This window comes from Cupressus sempervirens, chromosome 11, assembly GCF_028749045.1.
Source record: "Cupressus sempervirens isolate cs-2001-9-10 chromosome 11, ASM2874904v1, whole genome shotgun sequence".
NCBI lineage: Eukaryota > Viridiplantae > Streptophyta > Pinopsida > Cupressales > Cupressaceae > Cupressus > Cupressus sempervirens.
Genome location: NC_143128.1, coordinates 5,595,272 through 5,608,355, shown reverse-complemented (window position 1 = coordinate 5,608,355; position 13,084 = coordinate 5,595,272).

The window sequence follows — 13,084 nt, the reverse complement described above, 5'->3', positions numbered from 1 at the left end:
AGAGAGAAGAAAATTGTAGAAAGTTTCAAAAAACCTAATGAACCTATCAAATACTTTGAATAGCTACTAAAATCACCAAGATCTAGCAATGACACTTTAGGACTTAAACACACCAGCACTGAAAAAGGAGAGTTGTCGAAAACTACAGAAGAAAGAAGTGACAAAGGTAAGAACACAAAACCTACTTGTAATTTTTGTGGTAAAAAGGGACATACCTCCAATTTATATAGAAGCAAGAATGTCAATCAGCATGACAAACCTAAAAACATGGGATAGTGTCACAAGTTCAATAAGAAAGGTAATCAGGCATATGATTGTAGAACTAAAACCATCAAGACACCAATATTTGAAGGTCGCTACTAGAATTGCAAGAAGTATGGACATAGAGCCTTTGAATGTAGATCTAAGCCTATGTGGACACCAAACCAACCAGAAAAGAAAAATAGTCATGGACACCACTACAATTGGGACTGCAACACTAGGAAGAGTTGTCACTACTATCAAGAATATGGACACATTCCTAAGAACTACATAAGAACACACTTTAGTGGCAATTACAATAGGTGGTTGAGTCAAATAACTTGTTTTAGTTGCCTAAAGATTGGACACATTAGCAAGTATTGCCCAACTAGGTCAAAGACACCCAACTCTGAGTTCAACAAAGGACAAGGAAAAATTTGATATTGAACACATCAGAGGAGAAATGAATAGAACATGGAAAAGAAAATATGGAAGCAACACATCCAATGGAGGGATCACTCCACCTAAAAGGTCAAGTGGTCACATTTCATCCAACTAAGCAAAAGAAGGTATGAGGGACTAATATTTAAATGTTATATCATACATTATTTCCAAGACTAAACTAGTACTAAAAAGGATAGATCGACATGAATAAAGATGCAAAGTTAAATCTTTAATATTTTCACATTTTTTTCGAGTAAGGAAAGTTTCCTTCAGATGCCGAGTAAAATCCTAGTATATGCGGAGTTGTCTACCAAAGTTAGTAGAAGCCGAGTTAGTAGTGGATGTCAAGTGAAGAGAAATTCCTATTGAAGCTAAGTAAGGAAAACTCCAGTGTATGTCGAGTGTTGGAAAATCAATGGAAGTCGAGTGAAATAGAATTGCATAAGGAGTCGAGTGGACAGTTGTATATGCACTCAGCATTAATTGCTATGAAATGAAACGTATAAGGTTGAGTTTTCAATCATTTTTTATCATCAAAAACATAGAGCAAGAGCAAGAAGAGTGTAGAAAAAATTTCCAAGAAGAGATTGAAGCTTTTGCAAAGATTCCAACCAATATTAAGCATCCTTTCATCAATTTAAGGTATTTACACTAGTGTCGAGCTACGCAGTTAAGCAATTTTTATGTCTTGAAATGCTAGTTTTCAAAAATGGCATCTAGCTTTAGGAAACCCCAAGACAAGGAGTTGGTTGAGGTTCAATTGGTCAATAATAAAGTTAAGAAACTCGATTTTAGACCAATTCCCAAAGTTGCATACAAAAATGACTCTGCCAGAGCTTTATCTATTATTCCACCTAAAGTTGTGATGGTGCAAGATGTTAGAAGGTGTTATAACTGTAAAATAGGTGCAATTGGTGACATGGATATTCAGCAAGCATATGACAAACTTTGTGAGAACAGGGTATTGAAGGAAGAGTTTTAGATTGTTGAAAGAAAGGGCTTAACCCATGCCCTAGATTTTCCTATTGTATTCAAAACTGAATGGATAAGAATTGTGTAAAGTATAATCCATGATGGAAGCCTATGGTTGGAAGATGGAGCCATTAAACTATCTAAAAGAATTATACATAGAGTAATCGATTACCCAACCCTAGAATGGCCAAACACCCTAAGGAGTGATTCTAAAGAAACCATGGAGAAGAACACTAGGGAAAAGTGGAACAAGAGAGGGATAACTATTGACACCATCAAAGATCCTCTTGTAGAATTTGTTGTTAGCACCATATCTCATAAATTCTACAAGTCAAGCTAACTCAATAGTGTACCTTGTATTGTAGTTGATGTGGGATACAAAATTGTTAGGAAAGATCATACTTATGATCTAGCTGAACTGCAACTACAAAAGAGTATAGAAAATTTGGGAGCAATAAGGAGGTCCAAGGGTGCCCAATGCAAATTTGGATCAATTTGATATGTTTATTTTTCTATGTTCAGAATGAATTCCCCTCTTTTGGAAAGGTAAGCTGGAAAACAAATAGGCCAATAGTAGTACACATGAATGAATAAATAGATCAAATGGGGCCAAATTTTGAAACTATAATGACCAGCTACTTTGAAGACTTTAAGAAGTCAATGAAATAGAGACTCAAGATACCTATCTCTCTTGTTGAACAACATATTAATGACATTTGTCTCTTAGTTGACATTTATTTCACATACATCCAAGTAGCAGTACCAAGGGTGAGATGGCTAAGGCCACTTGGATATGAAATCAATATTGATGACGCATCTGTAGCAATCACAACATTTCTTGCAAAAGACATTGACAAAAGTGCAAAACCTTTTGGCACTTTTGATGTTGTGAAGTCCAAAGTTGAAATGGAATTGAAAACTACTCCAACCCTGAAGAAAAAGGATAGATTGGTGAAAAAGCTTAAGGATAGATTTGGTGAAGGCACAACAGAAGGTGCAGAGGATGATGAAGAGGAAGATGAGGATGAAGAAGAGCAAGAGCAAGGGCCACTTTCTTTGACTCAAGGCATGGGAGAAGATGCAGAAGACGTAGAAGGTGTCTAGGAGGAAGAGCAAGTCAAGGAAGCACCTACCAAGCCTAAGCCAAAGAAGAAAAAAGCTCAAAAATAGACTGTAGCTCATCCCAAAGGAAAGAAGATAGCCAATCCTAGCCTAGCAAAGCCTACCACAAGGGCAAGTACAAGAGCTACAACAAAGGAGGCTAAGGAGCAAGAAAAGAAGAAGGTTGCTGAGCAGGAAGGTCTAGCCAAGAAGAAGCTGAGAAGAAAATATTTTGCACCCCTTGAATCAGATGAAGAAAGAATAGAATCTGATGATAGTAGCCAATTCAGAGTGGTAAGTCACACAACTAAGTCTGATTTAGAAAACATATGTGATAACATTAAGGATAATGTAGACTTGTCAGTTTAAAAAGTATTGATTTTAATAAGTTGAATAGAGAGGAATAGAACATGGTTGAAGAGTCAGTCTACACCATGATGGAAAATTTCAAGAACACTCCACTTGAACTTGACAATTCAATGCCTAAGGAGTTTTATTCCATTGTAGAAAATAAATGGCATTATTGCCTTAATATGAAAAAGAAATAAGAGAGTCAACATTAGTTCGTGTAATGCGTAAACTCACTAAAGGGAAAATTAGCAAATCAAATAAGAAACATGGGAGAAAATTTGCACCCAAATATAGATCATTCAATATTCTACAAAATAAAATTGAGGATATTGTGAAGAAGTTCACTCTAATGTGGAAGTTAATCTATGGCCTCACAATTGTGAAAGAAGGAGAGGTAGATCCATTTGAGGGAAGAAATAATGGAGATGAAGAAGACAATGATAAGGAGGAAGAAGGTGAAAAGGATAAGGTAGATGTTATAGTGGAGAAGCAAACACAAAAAGATGAAATGGCAACTACTGAACAGTAGCAAATAAAATAGAGTGTGTAAGACATACAATTGCTGCCACCAAGTCCTCCACATGTAACTCCCACACCTACAGTTATAGTAATTTTTCAAGATGTTCCTAAAAATTCTAGTCAGAACATAAATCTACTAACTATAGAGGATCTTAAAAGAATCCTTCACCAGACTACCCTACAAGCACAACTATGTACAAATCCAGTCTTGGTGAGTATGGAAGAATTGCAAAAGGATGCAGCCAAAATCAAAAGGGATAAGGTGAATCCTTAAGAACCACCTTCTCATATCCGAACAACTACAAGTGGACAACCCCAAGAGAAAGTTGCACAAGATACATCAGCTAAGGTTGACTCCACAGCTATAGTCTCTACAACTATTGTGGAGCCAGTAAAGGAACAAACAGGACAAATGGATATCTCTATCTGTATAGCACAAGAATAAGGTGCACCCCCACAAATCACAATAATTGATAAGGAAAATTTTGAAGAGAACAAGGAAATTTCTAAGGAGAACGAACAAGAGGAAATACAAACATTGATAAATTTGCCTACAACAGGGACTCCAACTGGAACATCACACAAGCTTAGCACTGAAGCAATAGCACTTCAAATTTCAGCATCAAGTTTGAGCTCTACAAAGGTTGCAAGGGTACTTCACTATGGAGACCCTACTCTAGATGAAGAACTAGTCATTCCTAAGTATGACTATGCAACCATGAACATAGATCAGATAAATGAAGTGCAAGAGGCACTAGAAAAGAAAAAGAAATAGGAGATACTTAGAAATGAGTATAAAAAAAGAAAATAATTAATTAAGATTAAAGACATCTTTCTAGATGCATTTAGCTTGCAGGCACCTAATGAAACCAAGCCTATTATGGAACAACTATCCATTATAGTGGACTATGTACAGAATGAAGACCTTAATACTAATGCAAAACTATTAGAATGGTTTGAAAAGAGGTTTCAAAAAAAGGTGAATGAAAGAATATCGAGTGAAGTAACACTATCACAGGTGGAGCTGGCAAATAAGATTGAAAAGGTAAAGGCAATACTTGAGAATATATTCTCATTGCACTCAAAAATGTGTGACCCATCAATTTTCACATAAGAAACCAGCCAGTGGATAATGAGCTTGGAGAGGAATTTAAAGATATCAAGCATGCAACTACCCAAGGATCTAGCTCAAAGTGAGAAGCATTTTCAAACTATGCTTCACACTCAGAAGGAACTAGTTGTGCTAATAGTAGATGAGGCAAATACTAAGGCCAAGTTAATACAAATACAATTTTCCATAACCCCACACATGGAAATTTTGGAAAAAGAACTCGCCTATTCTAAAAATGTGTTAAAGAAAGACCCCAATCTTTCTACATTAGAAGGCCTAGTTCACCTTGTAGTAGAGTCATCCATCCAACTTAAGTCACTAGAAATTGCACTAGACAACTGGGATGCGCTCTCAAGATAGTAATGGAGGTAAATAAATATTTTTTGGCTTTTATATTTAGTTATTGTATAGATACCTTTTACATAAGTATCAAAAAATGGGTAGATAAAATTTTTGGGAGATAAATTTTGGGGGATAGAAATAGAAAAGCCAAAAGGATACAATAACTGCAAGGGAAGATGTGTGAAATGGGGAGTTTAGAATAGAGTAGATAGAATAGGGCAGATAGAGAAAGAATGAGAAGGAAAGGTAGAGATAAAGAGTATCAAAATTAGCAAGACAAATCTAGCATAGAAGTTTTGGAGATAGAAAAGGCACATCAACTTAGGGGGAGTTATAAATTTTGAGGTATCTTCACAAAAAATTGAACAATTTTTGAAGTTTTATATATATGTCAAATAGATGTAAATTATACTCAAAAAGATTAGATTCATCATGTATAGTTAAGTGTTTTTGACACTAATGTCAAAGGGGGAGATTGTTGATCTTAGATTGGTTTTGACAATTGAGTGTCAACACGCTTAAGAAATTTTCTAAGTTCATGGTGAGTATAATATAGATGTTGAGTTACAATATGTGTTGTGCCAGAAATTTAACAAGTGCCTAGTCATTTAGATGTCAAGCAGATAGATAGTGTCCAATAATTTTCAACTGTCGAGTGACTAATAGATGTCAAGCCAATGTATGTGTCGAGCAAACTATAGGTGTCGAGCAAGACAAAATTTCTATGTGTCAAGCATCACTAATCAATAAGTGCCAAGAAACACATAATCAACATAAGAGTTTGTGTCATCACAAACTAAGATGTAAACCATTTCTGAGCTGGCATATGATGAATCTAGAAGGACTAAAAGATAAGATCGAGTCTATTTGATTTCCTATAAAATCAACATGCAGCCAATAAGAAAAATGGAAAGAATTGAGCAGAAAAGATGGATGAATCTCAATTGTAGATTCATACCTAAACCTAATTCATGAAACCTTTTTAAGGAGGTCAAAACCCCATAATCCAAAAATGTATGAGAGAGTATGTGAGAAGAGAATGCATGCAAGGATAGAATACTAGTGAAGTTTGAAGAAAGTGAAAGGGGCAAAATGACTTAGAATAAGGATAGCATTGTAGTATCAGTTAATAGAATACTATCAACACTTCATACAAAATCATATCAGATCAAAGAGGATCATATCATAATGGACTGAACATTGATATGAAATCAGCAATTGAAGATTGTAAGTTATCAGGTCAACACATTCTACTATACTTTCTAGCCATTGTATTAGGAGAATGAAAATCCTATGAAGATAGGTTGGTTTAATAGCCATTTTGTAAATCCTTTAATAAGGTGATTTTCCAAAATTGAGTTTTGTAAAATCCTTTAGATAGATACACCATTAACAAGTGTTGGAGCCTTTAATAGGGCAGGCTTCTCACAGGGAAGACCATTGATGATGGTCAAACTTTGTAATCTTGACAAGTTACATATTGTTGCAGTGATAAGTTGTGGGTATCATCCCCACCCCAGTTTTACCTTCTCATTTTGGAGAGTATCTAAGTGATCAAATATTGTGTTTTCTATTTCCATGCATGCCTTTACTTTCATGTTAATTAGAAATGTTCATGCATGTATTGATTTCAGTTAAAAAATTATGGGTTAAAAGTTTGGTACTTTTGATTCATCCCCCCTCCCCCCCGCTCTCAAAAGTATTCTTCCCACTTGTAAATTCCAACACACCTAATGTTCCTTCTAATTCCTTCATTTCTACATTCCATCTACCTAGTCTTTTTCCTAGTTTTTCCCTTTCTTCGTTGCTAAGCTTGGTTTCTTGTATCATTATTATATCTTATTCAAAGAGTGTTAAGTTGTGTTTTTACATAACTTCCTAGTGTTATCATAAGGGCTCTCATAAAATATTTCATTAATAGAATTGGAACTCTTTGCCCCATTAAGGTTTTACACAGAAAAATCAAGCTCAAGAACTTATGTATTGGAAAATCTCATACATTGTAGCTTATAACCTTAAAATCATAATGTTCACAAAAGGAGATATAAATGATGATACAAATAGAGGAGATTAATAAATAAATAATTATGCATTCTAAGTGAAAAATATTCAAAATTGTATGCACCCTAAAATGGTCTCCTAGACTATGGGCCCCCATTATTTAATTTATCAAATTTCTTGAATCAATGGTTTGCAATATTTTATTAAATCAAACTCCCTGATCAAATTAAAAAAAAATTATTTTTAAGGTTGATCATTTTATCCTAATTCTTATTTAATTAAAAGAAAATCTCTCTCTTAATTAAATAAAATAAGTCCCCATTTAATTAAAAAGAAACCTCTCTTTTAATTAAATAATTCATCCACATTTAATTAATTAAGAGAAAAATCCCCCTTTTAATTTAATTAAATATTTCCTATTTAATTAAAAGAACTTGCTCCCTTTTAATTAAATAAAAATCCCACTTAAATATCTCTTTTTGATGAAAAAGGAAATTAAAAAAATAAAAAATTAAATAAATCTATTTTTTGTTTTCTCTGCACTTAATGTGGGAGTTATTTTTTTCCTCTTTCCACTTTCTTCTCCATTTAATTATTTTCCTATTTTCTCATTGGTGGATCTTTATTTCATAGAGATCATTCTTTCTCCACCCTTGATTAAATCTTTTTTTCCTCTTAATCTTGATCATCCAATCTTCTTTATAAGGGAGAACCCTCTCCTCATTTTGGATATCCATTATTATGCTATTGTTATGCTATAGGTTTGGAGAGAAATTTTTGAAGAAGGAGTTTGAATACTAAATCTTTTTGTGGAGAACTTCTACCTTCTTGTCTTATACTCTCTTGCATGCATGGCTTCCATCATGAGTTTTCATCCTTGCATTTTCATATTAACTTAGATCCTCTTTTTTTTTTGTATTGCATTTGTTATTAAATTTTCCTTCTTGCATTGTTTTGCATTGTTATCATTTAGATTAGTTTTCATCTCCATTTGCATGCATATTGGATCCTTGAATCTCTTGTTTCATGGTGTACTTGCATGGGCATAACCTAGGTCAAGTTGAGGGCCTCCATTACAAACCTCTGCACTCCATGAATAGAGAGCTATGAGCCACCATTTGAGACCTCATTTTTTAACAATCTTGAATATAATGACTCACAGAAGTATGCCCACATTTTAGGCATACAAAAATAACTATTAAATATCAGAAAAATGTTACTTTATAGTTGGAAATCTTGTTAACTAAATATACTTAAAGTAAAATTTAAAAAATAAACAAATGAATTCTATACATCTATAAATACATATTTTCTATAGCAAAAAAATTAGTTGTGGTTGCTATGCTAGAAAAGGCACACAAAACTTCAACTGGTCACGATGAGTGGAGTCACATTGGTTGATGTTTCAAAGTCCACACAAATTGTGAATCTTTGGTTTTATAATAAAGAAAAACCCCGTAGTATAATAGATGTATTATAGATGTGTTATAAAACATGAGTATGCATTAATTTTCTGATGTATTAAAAAGAGAAGACTTGTAAAAATAGAGGATAGAAAATAAAACCCTTATGAAAGCTAAAAGTATAACATGACAAAAAATAAGGCTTTCTACCTATTATAATCAAATTAGATTCTAGAAAATTCACCATGTTGAAGCTCTTTTCCTTGGCATTGAGCCAATAGCTCATGACTAGGTCACACATCATGGCTCTTTCTTTGGCTTTTGCAAGCCAGAAAAAAAAACATAAATGACAAGTCTATAACTCCACTTAATGAAGAATTTTACTAAAAATTATATCACTTTTTATAGGAAAAAAATCCTATTCTTTGCAACCTTCTTTGATAGTCTACAAGATAGGGTTGTTTTGAAGGCAATTCAAGCTTCCACAATCAAAGTGTGGTGGGAATTATGAAATGTCGATTAAAGGGAGATAGACATGGGATTGGAATTATGAATTAATATGTTTCACACATTTTTTGTTCCCAAATCATAAATAATTTTTCTTTTAGAATGCTGCTAATTATAAGGAGTGTTGATTTTGGTGAAGGTGAATAAAAATCAAAAGAGGATATACAAAGAAATTTTTTGATGGGAGTGTTTCTAGAGAATTTCAAAGAGTACAACTGCTAAGTACAAAGTTTTATGCTACTCTCTTAAGATGGATGGAAGAATTGAGGTTTGAAAGTTTCCTAATTACTTGCTTGAAGTTAAAAATTTAATTACAAATTTATTAGTGAGTTTTTAGGTGAAAAGTGAATCAATTTAAAACTCAATATGTTTCCAATATTTTACAAACACATATGAGTCTACCTGTTAAAGAAGTTATTTTTTACAAACAATTTTGAGTCTCCTTACAAAAGGAGTTTTTTTATCTACATGCAAAGTGGGATTGATAATTTCTAGTCCTACTCCATTACTAGTATGAGGTCCAACCCCATCAACAAGTTCAAAATCGTTCTTTATTAAATTGGGATTTTTCTACTTGTCATGCATGCATGTGAAATATGGACATATTGACAAGGTACATGTTAGCATAAATTGTTCTATATTAAATTGGGGTTTTCCCACTTTTCATAGATGCATGTGAAACATGAACACATTGACAAGGCACATGTCATTGTCTATTACCAATAGTTTTCATAGCTCTCAAAGCTCAAATTTTTGGAGAATTTGTTTAGCAAGAAAAAGAAAAGATCATCAGGAAAAATAAGTTGAGCCAATCAAAAAATAAGAATTTTCTAGGGGGATTTCAATAGGAAGTGGTTATGAAACTATAGGATATACCACATATTATAATATTTTCACCATTATCGAGGCTTGAACTATTGTAAGATAGACATGCCAAAAATTTAGTCTCTTACCTTAACGATAGGGACTAATAATTTATACATAGACATTATTGATTAATTAATGTCTCTTTTAATGGAATCACTTTTATATTATTGGATGTATTGGAATACATGAGAGATGTGTCTATAGGATTACTAATCATTATAAAACATACAATTGAGTCACTAGTTACATAATGAGATACTATTAAATATACATGTCATTAATTTTTTAGAGGATTTCAACACCTTGTTAGCAGTGTGCCTAGTTAAAGGACTTTAGGTCATTCACTTGGAACACCACCCTATTAAAGGATTTGGCAAAGCCTATTAGGACTACTTCACCTAGTAGATTTAACTAAAATCACTTGTCAAAATGTCTTAGCATAGATCTTGCGGTTGGCACTTGCTTGCTTGATAATAGATCACCTCTATCCAATCTCTAATTAATCCTTCATGATCTGATGTACCAATTATGTATCCTCTATCCTATGTTCTTCACTTAACTAATTTGGCAATTCACTCTTACATTTAAGTCACCTTGAATGCTCAGCAAACTATCTTGTTCACTCCTTCAATTCAATCATTCACCCCTTCACAATGCTCTCAACTCTCTTCTCTCTCTTCTCTCTCATGAAAATTTAGGGCTTTATACTCCTTAAGAAGACTGAGGTGGCTTAGGGTTAGGTATGAATCTATGGTTGCGATTCATCCATTTTGCCACTTGAACCTTCCCTTTTTTTGGTTAGATGCATGTAATTACATAGGGAATTTACATGTAGATTTTTCCTTATCTCTAAAGAATTGAAATCTATCCTTATGTTGGCTAAAAAATGGTTTATATAGTTGTTTGTGCCATAGCAAAAAAATATGTCCAATCTGTGTTACTTGGCATATGTAGTTACTGATGCTTGGCATATACTATAATTTTGCTTCTAACTCGGCACTTGAACTACTCAACACCTAATGTTCACTCAGCACTTGAATCACTCAACATGGTCTATCTACTCGGCACTTGAGTGACTCGGCACATCAGTGACTCAACACTCATTGCAACTTGGCATGGTTTTATATTTACATGTTATATTCAGCATGCATTACTAGTTTGGCATAAACTAACTAAATATCTTAAGTGTATTGACACTCAATTGTCAAAACCAATCTTAGATCAATAGCTCCAACACCCACAAATCTCAAACATTCCAAAATAGCTCAAAATAAATTATATTTTGAGTCTAGTTAAAATACATTAACTCATATATAAACCACTCTATCCTTTGATTTGTAGGTAAAATAATAAGCATCATTGTCATCTTGAAACAAAATAATAATAGGTTAAAATTGTAAATAGATTTACTTTGGTCGTAGGTACATAGAATTGAAGTTAATAAGAAGAGAAATATGTCAAAAGTAAAAGAACCAACCATTTTTATTTGAAATTTTAACTAGTGGGCATGTTCGAAATTGAAATGAATGATTGATGGGTAAAAAAATTAGAGTACAGTAAAAGTAGCATTTCACTTGAATTAAAAAGAACTAAAACAAAAGGTTGTGACAATCAAGCATAACTAGATATTTCTGAGCATAAAGTTTTAAGACTTCAATATTCATAAAGGAAAATCATAATGAGAATCAACAATGGTGACCCTAGGAAAGTATGCATACCTTATAATTTCAAGTAGATTTCTAGAACAATGTTAGGAAACGAAACCATCTACTCATTTGGTTTCTCTTTATTTTCTTGTCAAGAATTAATACAAAGAGAAATGCAGGTGGTTCCTAAAAAAACTTAATATACAAAATTTCTTTCTTATCGCAAAATATTTTACTAAAATGACCTTAATAAGAATCAATGACTATAATCTCCATATGCTTTGAAATGAAAAGAAATAAATAAAAAAAGTCAAAACTGATCATTTCTCAATGGAAGCTTTCCATCCTAAAGCTTTAATTGTGCTTGATGTTTATGAGGATTTATCTCCTTGAAAATATGTACATTTTCCATTGTCTTCATTTTTATTGAGTATTTTCTTCATGTTGTATCTTTTGTATATTGCTTTTGACTAAAAGAGGGGTAAAAAATTTATTAAATACCAAAGAGAATAGAACAATAGAAGAAACAAAGAGCACTAAAGAGCTTTATCCTGGTCCACAAGTTGAGCCACCTTCTAAGATAAATTAGGGGGAAGCATCCTATGATATAAACAATGTTCCAATTCAGCACATGCTCGGAGGCCCTTTTAGCCAAGCAATCAGCCACACCATTCCACTCGTGAGGGATATGCATAAAAGACATAGAATCTAGAGAATTGCATAACTGAGTGATCTATTGAATAACCAAAGCCAAATGCCAATATACATCCACAAGTTTCTATCTATTCAATAAATTCATAACCACCTGAGTTAGTCTCATAGGTAATTCTTCTCTAGCCATGTTGACAGTATTATTCCACTACAACCAAGATAGCTCAAGGACTTCCATAAGTTTACTTTTATGGTAACCGTTGTAGATATAAAATAGAAACTAAACATTACTAGAGTTATCATGCCAAACTCTCCCAATACCAATTGGTCTAGGATTTCCCTAAGAAGATCCATCAATGTTGATTTAAAGAACTCCATCCTAGGGAGGAGTCAAATGCCCCTCATGATTAACACACTAAGAGTGTTGCCTAGCTCTATTCCCAGATCATCTATGGGGGAGAGAGGGAGTATCTCCCTAAAAAGGAAAGGAAAGAAATAAGTAAATACCAACATCTCTAGGGTCCAAAACTCCACCAAAGTTGCATTTAGCTAGGAGTGTTTCATGAAGAGAATTAGCAATTTTCCCCATAGCTGCCTTATCCCCAACTGCACATTATGAAAAATCCTCCTATTTCTCTCAAGCCAAACATGCCATAAAATAAAGGAAGGGCCAATAGTCCAAGAAACCTAAAGAAAAGAGGTCTTGGAAGGGGGATGGCCCAGACAGTCCCAAAACTTAGACAAGGAGGAAACACACTAGCACATGCATCCCCACACACTCCACCAGAAGTGCCAAATCTGTTTGACAAAGGGGCACTCGAAAATAAGGTGAGAAATAGTCTCTTCACTATTGTGGCATAAGATGTAGATGGAATACCCCTAGAATCCTCTCTTCTAGAGATTCTTCCAAGTAAGACAATGATTGTAAA